This window comes from Pinus tabuliformis, chromosome 9, assembly GCF_031772625.1.
Source record: "Pinus tabuliformis cultivar Carrire ecotype Pingquan chromosome 9, CPIR1, whole genome shotgun sequence".
NCBI lineage: Eukaryota > Viridiplantae > Streptophyta > Pinopsida > Pinales > Pinaceae > Pinus > Pinus tabuliformis.
The window spans coordinates 1668834600-1668856614 of NC_142307.1; the positions used below are offsets into that span (position 1 = coordinate 1668834600).

Here is a 22015-nt window from a genome sequence, read left to right on the forward strand (position 1 = left end):
ATTGAGTAGACACCTATCAGAAATGGGATGACCAAGTTTGACCATAGTCGACCATGGTTTCCTAGGTTGTCTATGGATTACCATGGTTAGCTCATTCTAACTTACAATAAATATGGTTGATTTTTTCAAACATATGCTGAATGTGGTTAACTATGGTTAACTAAGAATAACTATAGTTGGTATATAGTTTAATTAGGTTTTACCATTGTAGACTATGGTTGACCATGATTAACGATGTGTGAAGAGGGTCAACCATGGTTGAAAATTGTTGTTGATGGCTAACCATGGTTAACAAGGCTGGAAGAGGATGACAATGGTTCGACAAGGGTTAGAAATATGGTTGAAATTCAACATTTTAGAGTTCAAATATTTTAATTTTTATTTAATTTTTTCAAGCTATAATTTTGACGGTCGACGATTCCGTTTATCTGCGCCGCCGGGTTTAGACGGAGGGGGAGGGCGAGTCGCGACTGTGTTAAACTGAGGTTCTCTACGCCGATAAGAGCTGTCTCCTCTTTCGCTCTGTGTCTACGTGACCATGCTCTTAAGCTCCCTACCGCTACGACGCGATAAACTTCTGCCGCTTTAGGGGTTACATGACCGTCCGATCTACCTACTGCCGGGAAGGTCTGTCTTTTCCGATCCTCTGAACGGTCGTGTTACCCGACGCTTTCGTAACGTGGGATGGAGCAAAAACGCACGATCTTTACCGGAGCCAATCCGGAAAATATCATTCTAATGAAAAAAAAATTGATATTTGTTCTTTATTTTTGTTTATAGCCAGACATGGGTATAAAAATCCATGGATTTCTGGCACTAACCTTAGACTTGGGTGCACTGTAGACCCCCCTGCGTCTACCTTGTTAGCTGTAGCATTTTTTCTATTATTCTATTTGATTTTTAACTATTGCACCTTCCCTCTATGGTAATATTTGTGTGCATATCTGACATTCCCCTGTATCTTTCCACAATCATTTGTTTGTGTGTGCATAGTTCTAAGGTTCTTGTCTCAACGCATTTATTTTCTAGTAACATATTCTAGTGGCGTTCCGCTATCAATATCGTCACCTGCTATGTAACCATTTTATTCAACATGGTTGGATTCAACAAAGATGCAACATTCAGCCATGGGTGGCATAGTGAATTTCATTTCCCTATAACGGTTGATAAATGTAGTAGAAGGTTCATCTTTATCATTTGATAAATCATCATAATCACATTCTTAACCAATTGGTTTTCTGGTTCGAATAAGCATTTTCACATCACTTGTACATCATTTAGATCCAAAATTAAGCATAGGATTTTCTATGATTTTCTATAGTTGATTATCTCTACTAATGTACAAGGAATTTGGTTTTTCCCTGGTGAAATGGGATTGAATTCGACAACATTTTGGACACAAATCCCATCATTAATGTTTTCTTCTTGGAAAAGGAACCACAAAAGACCTTAGCTATAAGGATCACTAATTATTTCAGAGTCATATTCAGGAGCAATGGCACACTATCCGACCTAATGTGCCCCCATTCTCAGTCAGGGTCATTCACTTTATTGACACTTTGACTTCCGTAGTGACATACCTAAGAAAATGGCCATGGAAATGGGTATGATTAAGCCCGCAGAGGATAAATTTAGGAGCTTTAGGGAGACCTACACGAGATCAATATTTCTTTATCTTCCTAAAAAAAGAACCCTGAAAATTGTTACAAAGGATGACAGTTATTCCCTACTGGTAGGAAACTTCAATTATCAATTGAAAAAAACACATCATACTTTCGTGAGCACTCTCCCTGGGTTTTTATGTAAAAAATGGTATCATTCTTTAGTTGGAAAATATAATGCAAATGTAGATTAAGAATATACTCTACTTTATCATTTCTCAAAAGATGCTTCATCAAGAGACTAGAGTTGAGGCTTATCATAATATTTGCAACAACAAATGCACATACATTAATATCATATTATTTTGATGGTGCATCAAACTATTATCGCATCAACTTTGACTCTCTATTTCATAGTTATTATTCAAATGATTGATACATGTTTCATACATAATCAATAATCATGTATGAGAATGATATAAGTTATTAACAATAAGGCTTTTAGTTTGAATTCCTATGAATAAAGCATGTACAAGAGAGCCTAATCTGCGACCAGAATTAGAGCCTCAAATGTCAAGTTAGAATCAATGTTGTAGACAAAAACAAATCCTTCAATGTGTTTCATTTTGTAGTCATTTTTAAATAGACATTAGTTTGTGGTCATCCCAAATTCACCATTTGAGAGAACTCCCACTTAGTAGAAGAGACAAACATGAAGGTTTGTTAGGAAATCTTTTTGGAATTGCTAAGCCATAGAGCCATGTTCCAATAGTTTGTGGTCACGTTCAAATTTGTGTTGGTAAGCACTTTCAATCACTAGAGGACTTAAAATTTAGCCAAATTTGGAAATGTTTTAGGAAGAACTAAGTATTAAATATGAGTTGTAGAGTTTGTGGTTAGTCTTAAACAACCATTTAGTAAAAGACTTCTTCTTTTGTTACCCATTTAGTTGTGGTCTTCCTTAAACCACTAGATTCAAATATCACATCCAACCATTAGCAATTGTCCTCATCTCTTTGTTAGGACCCACATACACCCATTCAAATTGAAGGGTTGGGGGGGCAAGGGGGATGTTAGATACATAAATTGCAAGGGTTATTGTGTAGAATATGATTCGACATGAGGAGTCTAGGAGATATTTAAAGAGGAATCCAATGGTCATAAACATTTCATTTATATCTATATCATTCTAATGAAATGCAATCAATTGTTATCATTATTTTATTATTATTATTATTAATTTACACATATAAATATTCACTTAAATATCTACAAATTATGCAAAACATGGCGTGGCTTCAATTCATACATTATAATCATATTGCACTAACATTTTGTGATTTCCTCCCATCTAGATTCCTCCACATGGATGTCTACAACATATGTCAATGTACAACCATTAGTATTTTGTAATTCATAATGCCATTTTTTCTCACTTACTCCATAAAAATCACATATTTTGAGGAGGTTAGTATCCTATGAAAGAAAAATAGTTTCCAAAGTTTATTCATGACTATTCCATCAAATTCTATATTTTCAAACTCTCTAATGTAACTCACAAAATTTTCAAGATATTTCTAATGATAAAGGAGGAAATTATAGTGGCATCTTGAAACTATGTTTGACCCCTTGCTATGGTCTCCATCATTGTTGGAAGATGTAGAGACCTTATTAGTGTAAAGTTTGTAGATTGGTTAGGGATAGAGTGCGGAAGACACACTTCTAGGAATGGAAATAGAATTTGCCATCTAATCCACCATTTCCTAGTGATGATAGAATATTTGAAGCTATAAAACCACATGGTAGGGAGAGTAGCACAGTGGTTTAGACCTACACTCAAAATTGGCCCTCCAAATTATTTGACTAGAGTTGAGCCATCATAATTAGAAAATTAGTCAAGGAATAACCTTTTAAGCCAAATTTACCTTTAAAATCAATTTATTTGGAAATCTTCCTAAGATAAAATCCAAAAATATTTATTTGGGAATTATTCGTGACAGAAAATCTGAATTTCTTTTATTTGGAATCATTCTTAAAAGTGGCTCTAAAAAATATGCATGTGCAATCCCCAAGCTAAGTCTTGAATCACATAATTATATGGCCATGATTTCTCTTGATGACTAACGTGCATTATATTTTGTCTTATAAAAGAAAGGTTTTTGGTGAGACTTGATGTTTTAGTTTGAGAAGTAACACCCTTATGCCAACATTTAGCTAAATTCTAGTAACCTTCCTATTGTCCTTTTTGTCCTTGCTTGAGAGGGAAAGCATTTTCTTTACTATATAATTGAGATATTTCCTTAAGTGTAGCCTATTAGATATACTTGGATCAATCTACTATAATTGTTGGAAACAATTTTAATATTGAGAGGGGGGTGGATCAATATTAAGGCTAATTTAAACTTTTTATGCTAATTTATAGTTTCTCATCCAAACAGGGAGCCCACTCTGTGTACAACAATTAATGAATGATAACAACATCCATATAAATCAACACAAGAATAAACATAATGAGTAAAAAAAACATGAAACAGAAAGGTTTAACATGGAAACCCTTCCAGGAGAAAAACCACAAAGCTTGTTTGTTATTTGATGTAAAAAAAGCTCCTACTCTATTACATGACATTGTTTGTGGACCGCCACTCACAGGAAGCACCACATCCCTTGATTGTTTGCTAGCACCCACTATAAGGAATAACCAACCCCCTTCTTTTGTGTTCACCTAACCAACCTACAAGAAGAACCAACTAAAGCACCAACTTCATGGATTTATTGCAAGCACCAAATTGTAGCTCCTTGGATCTATTCAAGCACCAACTTGTAGGAGGCACCAACCCCCAAGCTTTAATTAGACAACCACTCAAATGGAAGCACTCAAACGGAACACTCTGTCTACTCTATAGTAGCATACATTCTCATACAAAGCTCTTTACTCTCGACTCTCTTCTTCTACACAGGAACTCATCCTTTCTCTGCAACCGAGGCACACTTGGCCTCTTCTTAGCAACACTCACAGACCGAGCTCTCTACACATCTCACTAGCAACATTGTTGCTTTCCTGCAGTTTCTCAATTATTGTCCTAGATTTTGTTTCATTTCTACACAATGGTTGATGTTATCTCCGCAGCCAAACACATTGCCTGATACTATACTCTATGAATGGCCCTCCATACTGTTGTAACATCTGGTTACTTGCCACTACTACCATATTAAATGCTTAGCATGAGATCTTAAGCATTTTCTTGACTATGCTACTCAACAAATGCAATTGTAGCACGATTAATTCAGAGAATAGGAACCTGTGTAATTCTCAATACTGAGAATTAAATCTTAGTCAACTTGCACACTCAAGGAGTACCACTGGATTGGATTCTACTTGATACAATATTCGAACATCAAACTAGCACTTCATTGATGCTCTTTAAGGCTCACATGGCTCGAGATGTACATCTGCAAGGCTTCCTTGATCTAGGCCTAACCTTCAGTACCCGACCTTCTTTTATATTTAATTATTTGTGGCATGAGGAACACTCAGGTATGGAGATTCTGCATGTAGCCATATTTTCAATTCAATTCTTCTCAACATGCAAGAGAGATAAAAAAGATTTTTATGGAGTCACATGTTGCCTCTGGGAATCGTGGTCCTCTCTACCTCAGTCTCCATCCTTTAATTATCACCATTGACTCCATTAAAGAATTTGTGCAATTATCGTCCTTGCTGCCTTGCACCGGTACTTTCACTATCTTCCTTTATTCTAGTGATACCAACTATTATGTGTGCATTTACCTAGCTATCACATGCTTCTTCTTATCCCACTATGTCCATGGCCAATTATGGCATAACCACAAGATAGGGAGGACTTCTGTCCAAAGTTGTCGACTTATCCATGCCTAAGGAGCTAAGCTCTTAAATAGTTTTTAAACTTGTCCAGTCACTGAACATATGTCCTCAATGCGTTTATTTGTTGAACCCAGTTATGGAAAATAGCCAAACAGGCATATCTCTGAAATATGGCACATGGTTCCCATGAGTTGTGACTTATTCCATGCCATTAAACATATATCACTATCGAGATGGACCTCGGATGTGGTGATGCTTAAATCTTCTTATAAAATGGATCACCTACATCTTACGGTCTTGCAGTCTTCGTGTTTGGCCCACCGGCCACCTGGTTGCCTTTGAAAACCTTTGTCTGCCAGCTTCTGTAGACCTCCACCTATTGGAACCACTACAATGCCTATACTATTGAGTTGGAGCATTGATGCCATGTGATTCTAACGTTTTTTTAAATTGGCTTTCATAAGGCTTACGGTTGGTAATCTTATAGTTATTGGCCCACTAGTGTGCACCACTTCTAATGTTACCTTGTCTTTGCACTCTTTTCTTCGTATTCGGTATGATGTCCTTAACACGCTTATGTGCAATGGTTTTTTTTCATAAATAGCCTGGAGGCCCTCGGTCATGAAAACACATGAAAACCACTACATAACCTTGACCTTAGTGTGCCTTTCGTCATTTGATGAAATTTCAACTTATAGGAAACTATATGTCCCCAGAAATCCATTGAAAGTGCTTCTGGGTTTTTGACTTTTGGGAAATTCTTGTTACGGGTTCTATGAATTGACTTTCCATCAAATATTGTCCCCTGCTAGCTGAGTTCCTTGCCATCCTGGACCACCTTTTAAATAAACCTTTGGGGTTTTGGGCCTTTTAGGGTTCCAGAGTCCCCGGCTTCCCGCTACACTAGCTTATTACAAACCCGTAACATTTTAAAATAAACCTTTTGGCTTCCACCTTCTGCAGTTCAAACTTCTGCCCCACTAGGATTCTGGAACTATACCGGCAACCTCGACTCACTGCTATCCTGATTTTCTTTTAAATAAGACTTCGGGCTTCTCGGTTTCCCGGGGTTCTAGGAATCTAGACACTGCAACTATAAGTGACTTTGACTTGTCAATAAATTTTGAACCAGAGGGTGATTTGCATACTTTAGTATACCATTGGAAATATGTTTCCAAGAACTTTCCAACTATGCTATTTCCAAGAGAATTTGAGTAAATATCCTAATGCATAAATGCCTCAAAATCATGGGTCTCCCAACCATAATAGTCATCTTTTTATTTATTCCCCACTAGGCCTACTACTATGATAATTCTCTACAAAAACACTGCATCAACCATGCGACTCCCCTCGAACAACAACAACCTTAATGTTGGTTTGGTTGACATCAACGCCTCACTTCTTGCTTCCACTTAGCCATCAATGTTAATCTTTCTTGACATCAATGTTAACATAAATGTCAACACATTGGATGCCACCAACCATCGATACTATGCGAATTTTTTAACACATATCTCCTATGTTGTAGGAATTAATGCCAACACACTTTCCAATTATTCATACAATGCCAACTGTCCAACAGTAATGAGAGAGTGGGATCCTTTGTTGATTGTAGAGCCTAATTATCTTCTTGATTTGGAGGCATTATTTGTTAACCATGTTTAGACCCCAGCTCCTCATTGGGGTGTAGATGTGATTTCTCCCTTAGTATTGTTCCATGAAAAGGATTAACAATGATAAATTATGGTTAAATATGGTTGACCATTAATGATCATGTTAACTATTGTTGAACTAGTTTTACCATGGTTAAGTATGGTTGAAATTAAAATTTCATTATGTTAAAGCCCTTCTTCATTAGCTATTTTTATTAGAAGCCTCATCAAAGAAACCCATAGGGTATTTTCTCTAAAAATTCATAAGCCGAATGCATCTCAGTGGTCCCTTATTGGACATGGGACCGATTTTGTTTAGGTAAGCACATATGTTGATGCATATGTGATTGACGTCCAATGAAGAATTTTTAAAAATACTTGCATTTATACTTCTCCAAATTCCCTCTATAATGTTTAAAGGAAGGGCCCAATATTCCTTCTAACAAAACATCTAGTCCCACAAGCAAGCTTCCATAGATGTAAAATTCCAGTTTTCATAAATGTTTAAGATGCGTAGAACTCCAATCCAAATGGAGACAAAAAATGGACACTACAAGAAAATATGGACCACGTCATCGAGTAACCCCTTACATAAAAACATATCCCAAGTCCAATGAAACCCCTACGACATAGATTGTCCCATGTTAAAATCTTGTTCTTTCAAGCCAGCCACGCAAAACATTTGATCTTTAGGGAAGGTTCCAATTCCAATGGTCATAAACATTGTATTTATATCTATATCATTCTAATGAAATGAAATAAACTCTTATGATTTATTTATTTATTTTTCTTATTATTAGTCTACATATATAATATTCACTTAAATATCTAAAAATGATACAAAACATGGTGTGGCTTCAATGCATACATTATAATCATATTGTGCTAACAGTTTTTGGTTTCCTCCCATCTAGATTCCTCCACATTGATGCCTACAACCATGTCAATGTCAAACCATTAGTATTTAGTAATTCATACTGCCAATTTTTATGACTTACTCCATGTAAAACACATAGTTTGAGGAGGTTATCAACCTATTAAAGAAAAGTAGTTTCCCAAGGATATTCATGACTATTCTATTAAATTCTATATTTTCAATCTCTCTAGCGTACCTCACAATTTTTTAAAGAAATTTATAATGACAAAGGAGGAAATTATAGTTTCATCCAGAAATTATATTTCACCCCTTGCTATGTTATGCATCATTGTTGGAGGATGTAAAGACCTTATTAATGTAGAGTTTTGTAGATTGTTTAGTGATAGAGTGAGGAAGACACACTTCTAGCAATAGAGATAGAATTTCCCATATAATCTACCATTTCCTAGAGGTGATAGAATATCCAATGCTATAGAACCACATGACATAGAGCTAAGCTAGATGATAAATCTATGAAATGCATATTTTTGGGATATGCGGATGAAGATTTTGGTTATCGTCTATGGGATTCAGTCAAACATAAAATTATTAGAAGCAAGGATGTTATATTTAATGAGTCAGAAATGTTCAAGAGGACTGTAGGTGAGTTGGAGGTCAAGAAGGTTATTGACAGGTTTGAAGAGTAGCAGGAAAACATACCACCAATACAAGAAAATGAACAGCAAATTCAAGAGCATAAAGAACAACAAGTGGAAAATGATGAACAGCAAGAAGAAGGAATCTTGTAGGAACCTTTACAAGAGATTCAACCTGATAATGCACCACCACAGTTGGTTCACAAATCTTCTAGGCCTCATAAGCCTTCACAAAGGTATCCTCCTTCAAACTATATTTTGTTGACTGATGAAGGTGAGCCTAATTGTTTTCAAGAAGCCTGTAAAGTTGAGCACAGTGAAGAATGGAAGAAAGCAATGGAAGAAGAAATGAACTCTTTGCTGGAAAATAAAACTTGGGAGTTGGTAAACCTCCCAAAAGGTAGAAAGGCTCTACAAAACAAATGGGTTTACAGGATTAAGCATGAAGGTGATGAAAAGAAGGAGAGGTATAAAGCAAGGCTGGTGGTGAAAGGTTTTGCCCAAAAAGAAGGTATTGACTTCACTAAAATTTTCTCACCTGTTGTTAAAATGTCATCCATTAGAGTCATTCTTGGTCTAGTTGCTGCTTTAGACTTATAATGTGAACAGTTAGATGTAAAAACTACTTTCCTTCATGGTGAATTAGAGGAAGAAATTTATATGGAGCAGCCAGAAGGCTTCATAGAAAAAGGCAAAGAAGGCCTTGTTTGTAGGTTGAAGCAGTGTCTCTATGGATTGAAACAGACACCTCGACAATGGTACAAGAAATTTAATTCATTCATGTTGGAACATGGTTTTTAGAGGTTGGAAGTTGACCATTGTGTCTATATCAAGAGATATGATCAAGGAAAGTATATCATATTATTGTTATATGTGGATGACATGTTGATTGTTGGGCATGATAAGAATAAGATCAATAGGTTGAAGAAAAATTTTGGTAGCAAATTTGCAATGAAGGATTTGGGACTAGCACAACAGATATTGGGCATGCAGATTATGCGTGATAGGAAAAACAAAAGGTTGTGGCTGTCACAAGAAAAGTATATCAAGAAGGTGCTTGATAGGTTTAATATGAAGGATGCCAAGCCAGTTGGTACACCCCTTGCAACCCACTTCAAGCTGAGTATTGAATTATGTCCTAGTGATGACAAGGAGAAAGAAGAGATGAGCAAGATTCCTTATGCTTCAACAGTTGGTAGTTTGATGTATGCCATGGTATGCACATGGCCAGACATTGCATATTTAGTGGGAGTAGTGAGTAGGTTCCTTGCCAATCTAGGCAAACAACATTGGCAAGCAGTAAAATGGATTTTGAGGTATCTCAAGGGTACTAGTCATTATTGTTTATGTTTTGGTCATGATGAGACTGTGCTTGAAGGATTTATAGATGCAGATATGGTGGAGATATGGACACCAGAAAGTCCACTACAAGTTATTTGTATACATTTGTAGGTGCAACAGTATCTTGCGTGTCAAGGCTACAAAGAATAGTAGCCCTCTCTACAATAGAAGCAGAGTACATAGCTGCAACAGAAGCTTGTAAAGAGATGTTGTGGATGCAGCGATTCCTAGGAGAGATAGGAATAAAGTAGGACAAGTATGTGTTATATTGTGATAGTCAGAGTGCCATTCACTTGGTGGAAAACCCAGCATTTCATTCAAAAACCAAGCACATTGACTTAAGGTACCATTGGATCTGGCATGTGTTGGAGGAAGAACAATTATCCTTGGAAAAGATTCATACAGATAGGAACCCTGTTGATATGCTCACTAAGATTCTACCACGAAATAAACATGAGTTATGTAGAGACATGGTAGGACTCGGTGTGACTTGATTCATGACTCTTATTTGGCTTCAAGTGGGAGAATGTTAAGTGTGAAGCCAAATTCATGCAGAATTCTAGATCCTTATACACTGCCATTAGTTTCTAGATCTCCATCTAAAACACATGCAGGATTCTAGATCCTTCTACAACCTCTATAAATTTGTAATTTCTCTGGCCAAGGAAAGCAAGCCAAGGTCGAGGCCTATTATGTAATGCAAAGTGATTTCTGTTCTCCAATGATTGTTTTATCTATTCCACATTTTCTGATCAAGTAATCTTGTTGTTTCTCTCCATTTGTCTGTCTCTTAAATTATTCTTTGCTATTGTCGTCTAAGTCTTTGAGTATAAATCTGTTGTGTGTGATGTATGCTCCGAACTAACACTTGGAAATTCTCCATTGTTAAATCACTTATTGACCTATTAAAAGAATACAAAAAAAATGGTTTAGAAGAAGAGATGATTACATATTTTGAATGTAAGGTTGCTCATAAAATTGATAAGAATAATATATGTTTATGGAAAAAATCATGTCGTAATTATATATATATATATATATATAGATATATTATTTTAATATTTTGTTAATTGACATTATTTTAGGTGTTTAGAGGAAGGAATAGAATTTTTTTAGCAAATAAAATGATAAATGTTTTAATAAGTAAAATGATAAATGTTAACAATATATGTATAGTCTTCAAGGAGTATAGTACTGAAATTTTTTTATTATTTTACTATATTCTTATTATAATAAATGTTTTGTTTTTTTATAATTTAATACATATATTTTTGTGGTGTCAAATTTGTTAGTGAATTGATAATTTCTTTTGGTAAGAGGATGATGGCTAAGTTTTCATAATGTAAATTGATACCGCTCGCCACCGAGCTTGTAAACAACTTCATTGGTTAAGGATATTATTCATCAATAATCTCATAATAATCAAATATCTCCCCAAGGGCCAAAAAGATCATTACTATTTGATATATCCACAGTATATATAATCTTGCACTCTCCCTCTTCGAAATAGAAATGCCTATATACATGTCGATAACAATAATGATGCTCATACGCATCGAATCTGTATGGGCCGGCCAAGTTTCTTTGTTTTTAAAAGTAACATTATTAAAGTCCGACCCATTCAATAAAATTGACATAACAACGAAAATGCCTTCCTTTTTCAGGCCATCTTTCTGTTTAATTGCGTGGGTGTATCAGATCAAATTTCGAAACTGTGCATGATAGTTCTCATTAGGTACGGAAGACAAGGGGAGACTCTAAAAGTATTTACATGCAATCTCAATACCTCCTTCGCCTTCTGCTTCGTTTTCTCTGCGCAACTGAGTTGTTGAAGCATGCAAAGTTTAGACACAGCTCCACACTGAAGCACCTCCCGAAGAATCGACGCAGTTGAAGAATATGTGCAAAGCGACCAAAGAATTCGAACTGCTTTCTGAGTGGCAATTTCTGAAACCCTAATAATCTTCTTGGAGACTACAGCAATGCCCATCGCGTGATTAGCCATGGCAGCCCTTCCTTCTGCATAGTCCACTAGCATGTCCAACAGATCTAATATCTTTTCACACTTGGGCTTCTCGGCCTCTGGAAGTAATTCAATCAGACAAAATATTGTGCCTGCCTCTATAGCCATTAATCTGTTCTTTCTGGACTTTTTACATATTGCTATGAGGACAACCAAGGCAGCCATGATCGCCTGATGGCAGGATTCACCCTTTATGATCTCTAGACCTTGGAAAATATCAATCTTTCCCCTGCCGATAAATTCCCAATCAGATATCCAAGTGGAAACCTTCTGCAATAAAACAACCGCGTGAAGTCTAGCTTCAGCGTTTCCCTTATGCAAGACCAAGGCCATGGACCTAATGCAGGCTGCCTCTGACAAAGATCTTGCAGTTTGCTGGGTCATAGGAAGCAGATGCAATATACCCAAAATTTCCTCACAAGCCCTGAACTTTTCATTCTCACTGTCGTCGCAGCAGGACGAATTTATCAGAGATGCGAGAACGATACTCGAACCGGCCGCCGCCATGCTCCTTCTGTTTCCCTCGCTCTCTCGCGCAATGGACCGCAATTTTTTCAATGCACTGATGCGTTCCACTGCTGGAGATCTGAGTGCAGCTTCAAGTAACGCGGAGATTTGATCGGAGTCGACGGGCGCCCGGGGAGTGGTGATTTGCTCTACGCCCTTGGAGCTGTTTGCAAGGCACCATCCTTTAATGAGGCGACGCAGCGTGTGGTTTGGAGTTAAATCGAAATTAGCAGGACACGTTTTCTTGTTGCACGAAAAAATCCAGTGCTCTATGCTTTCGCGATCATAAGTCATGCCCGTGGAAACGGTTACGGGGTCTCTCATAAGCTCCATCGATATGGGGCACCTGAAGTAAGAAGGCACCTCCACCTCCGAACAATCATGTGGTGAGTTATTGAAGCTTAACATAGTAACGTTGGTATCAATACAGCGAGATAACCAGTTATTCAGATCGACCACGCTTCAGGGCAGGCTTGTTGTCTGAAGGCTTCAATATACAGATAATTAATGGCTGTAAGTTTTTGATCCAGTCAAAGGAAGGCAACTGTAACCACACATATCAGAATATTGACTTTTTGAAAATATAGTAACATGGTAACCAAGGCAAAGTCATCATTAAAAGGCCAGGGTGTCGCAAGGGAGACATTTTCCGTATTATGACGAGGAGCGAAGGATTGGATTTATTTGAAAGTCAACCCTCGTATTGGTATGTTAAGGTATTTGCCACCTGAAAAGTATGTTAAATGTGGAAAATTCGGCATTTAGAGTTCAACTATCATAATTTTGATTTAATCGATTTTTTCGAGCTTTATTCCATTGATAAGAATTTTGACAGTCAAGTGTATTTGGAATTCTAACTTTTTATTAGAGTTAAACAATTGGTTTGAATTAATATTTTATGTGGTTTAATTTAATCAAATCTTTATAAAATTTTGTTGGAATCATAATTTAATTTATGAATTATATATAATTTGAATATTTTAAAGATTATTTATAATATTAAATTTATTTATATATAACTATAAAAATATATCATCTCATTAAAAATGTTTGGTCAGATTTAATTAAACATTTAAATTTATTCAATAGTTATATATTTCAACAAAAAATTTAATTAATTTTAAATTTCTTATATAATTTATTAAATATAAACTTTATATGATAAATTGTTTTCTTAGATTTTTTATATAAAAATAGTTTTTTTTTATTTTTATTTTTATATAAAAATGGTTAATTTAAAATATCGTATATATAAAAATATCTAATTATATCATGAATTCGGTTAACCCGTGCAAAATATGGTTAGCATGCCCTTGACTAATACTTTTTTAATCAAAAATTTACTCTGAATATCATAAACAAACTAATAAACATAAATCTAGTTATATAATTTTAAAAATAAAATAAAATTAAACATTATATTTTTGAAAATAAAAGAAATTAAAACTGAATTGAAATTTCATATTGAGAAAAAATTACATACTAATCATTCGAATTAACATTATCTCCCTCTCTTCCCATAAACCAATACTGTGATATTCCACAATAAAATCTTATCCATAACAAGGAGGGTTGTGCGGCAGCAAGTCCTTGCTTTGAAAGAGTGTTTAATTTGGGGGAGCTATTTTGTTTAGTGGACAAACTTTGCTTAAAATCTTATTCAAATTTGTAGTTACTGAAACTACAGAAGTTGGTTGGCAAATAGATCAAGTTGGTTGGCAAATTGGCAAATAGATCAACTGGTTGTAGCTAGCATCCTGAAGAGACTAGAGCAGGTGCAGCAGAAACAACAACAAGGGCTATGGTAGCAGAGACAACATATCCAAAAGTAGATGTTGTTGATTCAGCAACAACTTATCCACCAGTACTACTGATAGTCTAAGCCCATGGATGCATAGAATCATAAATAAATGTGCAGCCTGACCGTAAAGAGCAAACACTACATCCTGGAGATCAATTGCATGCCCTCATTAGTGGGAACAGGAGCTTATGCCTTCACACCACCACTTGCAAAAGCAAGGGATGTAGGAACATCCACCAACTTCATAACTAACATGAAATATTAGACGTATTGGTTCCTAAAACATTGAAGAATTTTAATTTTTTCAGAAGTCCTAGTGAATTTGGCAAAGAGACCAATCTATTTTGTTTAGAGGATGACCTCTGCTTAAAACCTTGTTGAAAGCAGTTGTTGAATTCAAAACAGAAATGCCAAGTTCCAAATGCCTAACTTGGAGAAACAGAGCTACACCGAACTGAAGGAGATCAAGCAGATCATTGGTGAGAGTGCTTGGGAGTATGATAAATGGTTCTGTGCCATCAAAATAACAGTAATTAGAGTCTGAAATCCTTCAGAAGTCCTAGTGAATCTGGCAAAGAGACCAAGCTATTTTGTTTAGAGGATGACCTCTGCTTAAAACCTTGTTGAAAGCAGTTGTTGAAACCTGTAGTTATAGCAAAGAATAGTTCAAGCAATGCACACACCGAAGGACAAATCAATTACCAATAATTTAAAAATCCTCTGCTCAACCTGGTTTTGCACTTCTTCGGAACTCATTTCCAGCTACAATCTCTGCAATCTCAACTATATACAAAAATGGGTAATCCCAGTATTCAGATAGAAATAAAGCCTGTAAAAATTGCAGAACCTAAAGCCCTAATGTGTATATGCATGCACCCCTTTTATAGAACGAACCCGTAAAGTTTCCCCCTTTGGTTACAAATTCTCGGGTTCAACCTTATGCTTATCTGTAGCCCATTATAATCAGATTACATGCTTGTAATGAGTTGTAAACAAAAGGCAAAATGAACTGGGTATTCACAAGCGCTCATATGGGTTCATGGTGAATACCATAAAACTCGTATATTTGTAAATAAACTTCGATCAAAGAAGATGTCCATTTATTAGGTTCTGGAACTTGTGTCAATTAGGATGGGGTAGTTGAAAATTCGAATTCAAACATTGAATATTGCATAGACCTAGAAAAAACAACGAAGGGTAATAATGGGACTTGGGGAGCAATGCATTTACAATGGTTTATGTAAAGGCCCAATGGTTTTGTGTAAAGTCCCAACAAAGCCAATCCCACCAAAATCTAGAAAAGACTTTGGAAATCTTGTAGTCTTGAAGAAGAAAACACCACCCACCTACAGAGCACTTGGGAATTCCCGCAGTCTCTAAGAAGAAAACAACCTCCACCTGTTGATTTAGTGTAATTGCAAAATAGTGTGGACATTAGTGCATTTGGGTGGGGAGAACATGCAAAGCAGAGAAAAGCAGAATAGATTAGAAATTATTTGTACAGAAATGCCAAGTTCCAAATGCCTAACTTGGAGAAACAAAGCTACTCCAAACTGAAGGAGATCAAGCAGATCATTGGTGAGAGTGCTTAGGAATACGATCAGTGGTTCTACGCCATCAAAATAGCAGTAATTAGAGTCTGAAATCCTTCTTGTTATTAATCCACCTAAATATGAATTACAAGCCGAATCTCAAAACTTAGTAAAGTATTTAAATTAAAAAAAAATGTTATTAATAAATATAAATCAAAGTGCCACATTTAACACAATGATATTAGATGTTTTCGACACATGGTAACCATGCCTGCATACTTTCACAAGTACACCACACGGGTTTATGCTCAGACCACTTGTCCAGAACGATGATCCAGATGTATGTCTATTGTTATTTTCCTATTAAAGTTGGTAGACGATAGCCTGCCATTTTTCCTGTTAACGCTGATCAAAGGTGGAGGTCAGCACTGGTTAGCTTTCTTGAGAATGTGGAGGTCATCATTGGCTAGCTTTCCTAAGAACCTGAATTGCCCAAAACTCAAAGATCGAAGGTGGGGGTCATCACTGGCTAGCTTTCCTGAGAACGTGAATTTCCAAAAACTCAAACGAATCCACAACAACAACATCCATCACATCGTGCATGGAAAGAAACTGTCCGGTTGAATTGACCCTTCCAATTCAAAGTGCTTTCCTGCAAGTTGAAACTTGTTAAGCTGAAACTACCCTACAAGTTGAAATCGCCCTTGGGTAGGTAAAGACTGGCTTCAGAAAGTCCTCCAAAGGAATTTAAGGGGAAAAATCAAGGGTCATTCAATAGCTTAACTTTCTATTTTCTCTTGGGCACTGCAAGAATTAATGGGTCAAGTGTTAAGTAACATGGAAGGATAGGAAGGTGCTAAGTAACAGGGAGGGATACGAAGGGCCTATGAAGGTAGAGGCCCTATCGCAGCTGTGAGGACATATCAATGCTTGAGGGCGAGTTGGGGTTGTAATAGATTTGAGGAGAGACGAGTTTCCTTGTAATTATTTCTTGTGCATAAAGCTGAACAGAAGGGACAACCTGTACCATTGTTCATGAAGTTATAAAGGATGTGTGGCTTTGGTTTATTACCTGGAACAATCTACTGTACATTTTTGGGCGTATATTTATATATCAAACTTGAATGTTTGTCAATTTGCTGGAGCTGATTGGAATTCTCAAACAAATTTATATGGCTACTGATTTCACCAGGTTCTCTTAATTTCTTGTTCACTTACTGTGTATTAATTAACAATTTATCATATAGATGTTTATGTCCAAAGTCTATTGTTAAGTACATTTGTATCAATGTTTCCCATACATTTGTATCAGTGCTGCCTATTTCTCTGAATTTACAAATCAACCCAAAAATTTGATTATTAAGTGTATTTGTATCAATGTTGCCTATTTCTCTGAGTTTACAAATCAACCGAAATTATTGATATATATTTTCAGTGTTGCCTATTTCTCCGAGTTTAGAAATTAGCCCAAATTATTGATATATAATTGCAGCATTGCCTATTTCTCTGAGTTTACAAATCAACCCAAATTATTGATATATAACTGAAGTGATTATTTATGCACTTTTTATATATATTTATATATATGCAAGCTTGTGAGCACTGAGTAATCTTTCTAGTTCTTATGCATACATAGGTTTTCATTAATAAATACCTGCTAATACACACTGAATGTTTACTTTCATCATTCATTCAATGCACACTGACCTGCTTTCTCTCTATGTGATTAAGTGTTAGGTAAACTTGACTTAGGATAGAGTTAAAGTTGACCAGGTTAAAGAGTGATGGTTTTGGGGCACATGGTATTGTGGACCCATAGTATTCTGCCTGTGGTATTATATGTAATGGAGCTTATAAAAGGTTGGAAGGACTTCATTGTAATGCAAGACCTGGAGGTGAGCGGTGAAGGCTCACTTGGTCAGATTGGCCAGGGTTTTGGCCAATGCTAATGAGATCTTATTAGGTTGGGTTTTTCCCTAGATTTGGAGTTTTCCTAGATAAACGTTTGTGTTTATGTGTTTATGGTTGTTGGCTGGTTATTTTTATATTTATTCCTCTCAGTAATTATTTATGTTATGTAGTAAATTTCTTAACAACTGGTATCAGAGCCAGATATTGGTTTCAAAGGGATTCCTTGATGCTAGGGGTTTATAGTGCCTGATGAGATCAATGCAGCCTTTTTTCAAATCTGGGTCTGGAAAATAATGGTGGAACAATCGTACGCGGAAGAACCTCGAGGATAATGTGCAGAAGATAGTGTCGTAACTGCCAGGGATCGCAGTGCATTTGTGATATTTACCGGTTTGGAACATGCTGACGAATTGTTCGGGATTCATGTGGCTTCGAAAATTGTTCATTTTTTGCTACGTGAGACCACCGATGCTGAATCTATGAGGTTCTCATTGAGCTTGCAGTTGGAGCAATTTGATAGAAGTTCTTGAGCAAATCAAATTAAGAGAGGATGGATCAGAATCGCAGCAGCAATAAACAAAAAAAAAAAATAATAAAGTCAAAATTATTACATGTAAATGGGCATACTACTGTAAGACCTGGTAAGGCATGTGTGCCCCTCGATGATCACCTGTAAAGTCTGGGTTAAACCTAGGTGATAGGGGGGATGTTGGGTTAACAATACCCCAGGGAAAAATTCTGAGGGGGGTAAGAGCTAGAGTGAGTAGGATTGTTAGTCAAGGAACCCCAAGTCAAGTTTAAGGGGGAATTGTTAGGTAAACTTGACTCAGGATAGAGTCAAAGTTGACCAGGTTAAACAGTGATGGTTTTGGGGCACATGGTATTGTGCACCCATAGTATTCTGCCCGTGGTATTATATGTAATGGAGCTTATAAAAGGCTGGAAGGACTTCATTGTAATGCAAGACCTGGAGGTGAGCAGTGAAGGCTCACTTGGTTGGATTGGCCAGGGTTTTGGCCAATGCTAATGAGATCTTATTAGGTTGGGTTTTTCCCAGATTTGGGGTTTTCCTGGATAAACATTTGTGTTTATGTGTTTATGGTTGTTGCTGGTTATTTTTATATTTATTCCTCTCAGTAATTATTTATGTTATGCAGTAAATTTATTAACATTAAGAACCTACATGCAAAACGAAAGTAGGGAAGAAGAAAGAAACCAAACCAGGGAAGCTGGCTTAAGGACTAAGAGCAACTGAGGTACGAGTAAGAACATACATGCAGAAAGAAGTGTGATACTAGGTTCTCCACTAGCACCAGCATCAGTAGATGCCCATGAATGCATCCATATGTAAGGGGGTTTCCCCCATAGGAACGTACGCCAAATTTCAGGATGCGATACCACTCGATCGGGTAAAGCCAACCATCTTACTTCTCTTCGACCCGATAAGAGTGCGCAAGTAAACCAGACACCACGGAAAGCAACTTCAACCATTAAACGGACACAAAAACAACATACATTTGCCATTGGGCAACTTCAACAGTTTACCACCTTGCAACTTCAGCCCACCTGGCAACTTCAACCCGCAAAAAGACTTTAACTTATAATACGATAGTACAACATTTCATAACATTTAATAATGGTAAAACTAATGCTAACATTACTCTCCACTTCCCAAATAATAAAAACAACAGAAGTCGAAAATAACATATGCTTTTGGCCTCTCCTCCTTGGGAAGAGGCCAATTAAGATGATGAAATAAATTTCCATATAGTTAACAAATGGAACTAGTTGTATACGCTGCAAATTCAGTATATAAACTGCATTCCGCTGCAAACTCAGTGTATAAATTGCATACTCGTTAAAGGAATTAATGCTAAAAATCGTGATTTCGATTACTATAGTCCCATGCCATTGCCAAATGGCACGGACTAATAATAAGATAAAAATCCCCAATATCAAATTATAATGATCCTCAGTGTAACTAACAATACGAGATAAGGGAAGCATTCTATAATTCCAATAAATGAAGAAAGAAACGTGATAAGATGGAGCACATGACTTCCAACAAAGCGGCATAAGCATGATTGCATAAATTCGCTATTTGTAAATGGATTTTGAGAATCACCCACTTATTTGACAAACCATCTCCCCATAGACCTTGTGAGTGACATCCCTTCAAAGTGTTTTATAGAATGTTCGCAATACATTTATGCATACAACTCTATACCGTATGCATATATTGTAATTTCAAAAGCATCGTATATCCATATTTGTAGCATTAAGGTTGTTTTTATTTTAATAAGCTTTATATTTGTGTGAAAAATTACAAGTTTTGGTTTTCTTTTTTTTAATGGTAAATTTTTGAAAGCTAGTTTTAAAATTCATTTACTTTATTATGGTTGAATATTATTATTATTATAAAAAATAATACATATATATCTATCTATATATATTTATTAATGTGATGTTATTATATAGTGTAATTGTGATTAAATAATATTAAGAATGTGTATTTTTAGGAGTTTATAAAATAACTTTTGAATGAATTAGAGTATGTATATTGATTTGGTAATTGTTTTGGTTATGATTTTAAAATTAAATTATGTTAAACACTTAATCTGCAAAGATTATGGTGTATAATATGAACCATTATGAGGATTTAAAGAGTGACCTTGAAAGAGAAATTCAATGGTTGTATACATTGTACTTATATCTATATTAGTCTAATCAAATGCAATGGATTTATATTCTTTATTTTTGGTTTACAACGAGACATTGGAATCAAATTTATCGATTTAAGTCACTAGCCTTAGACTTGGGTGCTCTTTAGATATTTTCACATCTTCCCTACCAGGTTTGGCATTTTGTCTACTATTATGTGTTTATTGCTATTTATTTCACCTCACCTCCATGGTTACATCTGTATACATATTTGAAATGCGCTTATCTCTATCCACAATCATTTGTTTGTATGTGCATAGTTCTAAGGTACCTCTCTCAATGTGTTTATTTTCTAGTAATATCTTCTAGTGGCTCTCCGCTATCAATGTCATCATCTTCTATGCAACCATTCTATTCGAGATGGCTAGATTCGATAAAAATGCATCATTTTCTACCTTCTCGATGTAGCTCATGAGTGGCAAAGGGAATTTCATTTCCATTTTCGTGATTGACAAAGATAATAGAAGGTTTCTCTTTATCATTCGAGGAATTCTCATTATCATATCCATTCTCTACATTCTTAACCAATTGGTTTTCTTGTTACAGTAGCCACTTTCTATATCACTTGCACATCACTTACATCCATAATTCAAGCATAGTGTTTTCTATAGCTAATGGTCTCTACTACTATACAAGGAATTTGGCTTCTCCCTGGAGAAATGGAGTCAAATTTGGCACCATTTTGGAGACAAATCACATAATTATGAATTTCTTCTGAAAAATAATCCCAAACAAACATTAACTATAAGGGCCACTAACTATTTTTTAGTTATATATGGAATTAGTGGCATTCTCTACGACATAGTGTGCTCCCATTCTCAGCCATGGTCAATAGTTTATTGATATTTTGACTTCCATAGTGAAACAACCAAGAATAACGCTACGAAAATGTTTATTATTAAGCCCACGATGGTGAAATTCAAGGAGACTCATGGAGAACTACATGGGATTGATATGTCTTTTCCTTCTTAAAAAAAGCAACCTTGAAAAGTGTTATAAAGGATGACAATTATTCCCTACCACCAAAAAATTTGAATTATCAATTGAATAAAAAACAACGTACTTTCATGATCACTCTCTCTAGGATTGTATGTAAAAAATGGTATTGTCCTTTAACTGAAAAATACAAGCACAAGCATGGCTTAAGAATATACTTTATTTTTCATGTCTCAAAAGATGCTTTATCAAGAGATTGGATTGGAGGATTATCATGATATTTACAACAATAGATGCACATAGATTATCAAATTATTTTGATGGTGCTTTATAATACAATTGCATCGATTTTGACTCTCCCTTTCTTAGCTACTATTCAAAGGATAGATGCATGTTTCATGCATAATCAAGAATCATGTGGAGGAATTATACAAGCCATTAACAAAAAGGCTTCTAGTTTTTTGAATACCTATGAATCAAACATGTACAAGCGAGCCTAATCCACAAGAAAAACTAGTGTCTCAAACCTGTTAGAATTAATGTTGTAGACAAAAGAAAAGCCATTAGTGTGTTTCATTTTTCAGTTATTTTTGAAGCGAGATTAGTTGACGGTCATATTGAAATTGAGAGAACTCCC

The 22015-nt window shown here is 35.8% G+C and overlaps 2 pseudogenes; both read right to left on the reverse strand.

Moving 5' to 3' along the window:
- The window catches only part of LOC149155288 (E3 ubiquitin-protein ligase PUB22 pseudogene), a 37700-nt pseudogene extending 24815 nt beyond the window's left edge, over window positions 1-12885 (reverse strand).
- A 34-nt stretch (window positions 12886-12919) lies between these two features.
- LOC149155289 (E3 ubiquitin-protein ligase PUB23 pseudogene) overlaps window positions 12920-22015 on the reverse strand; it is a 62095-nt pseudogene continuing 52999 nt past the window's right edge.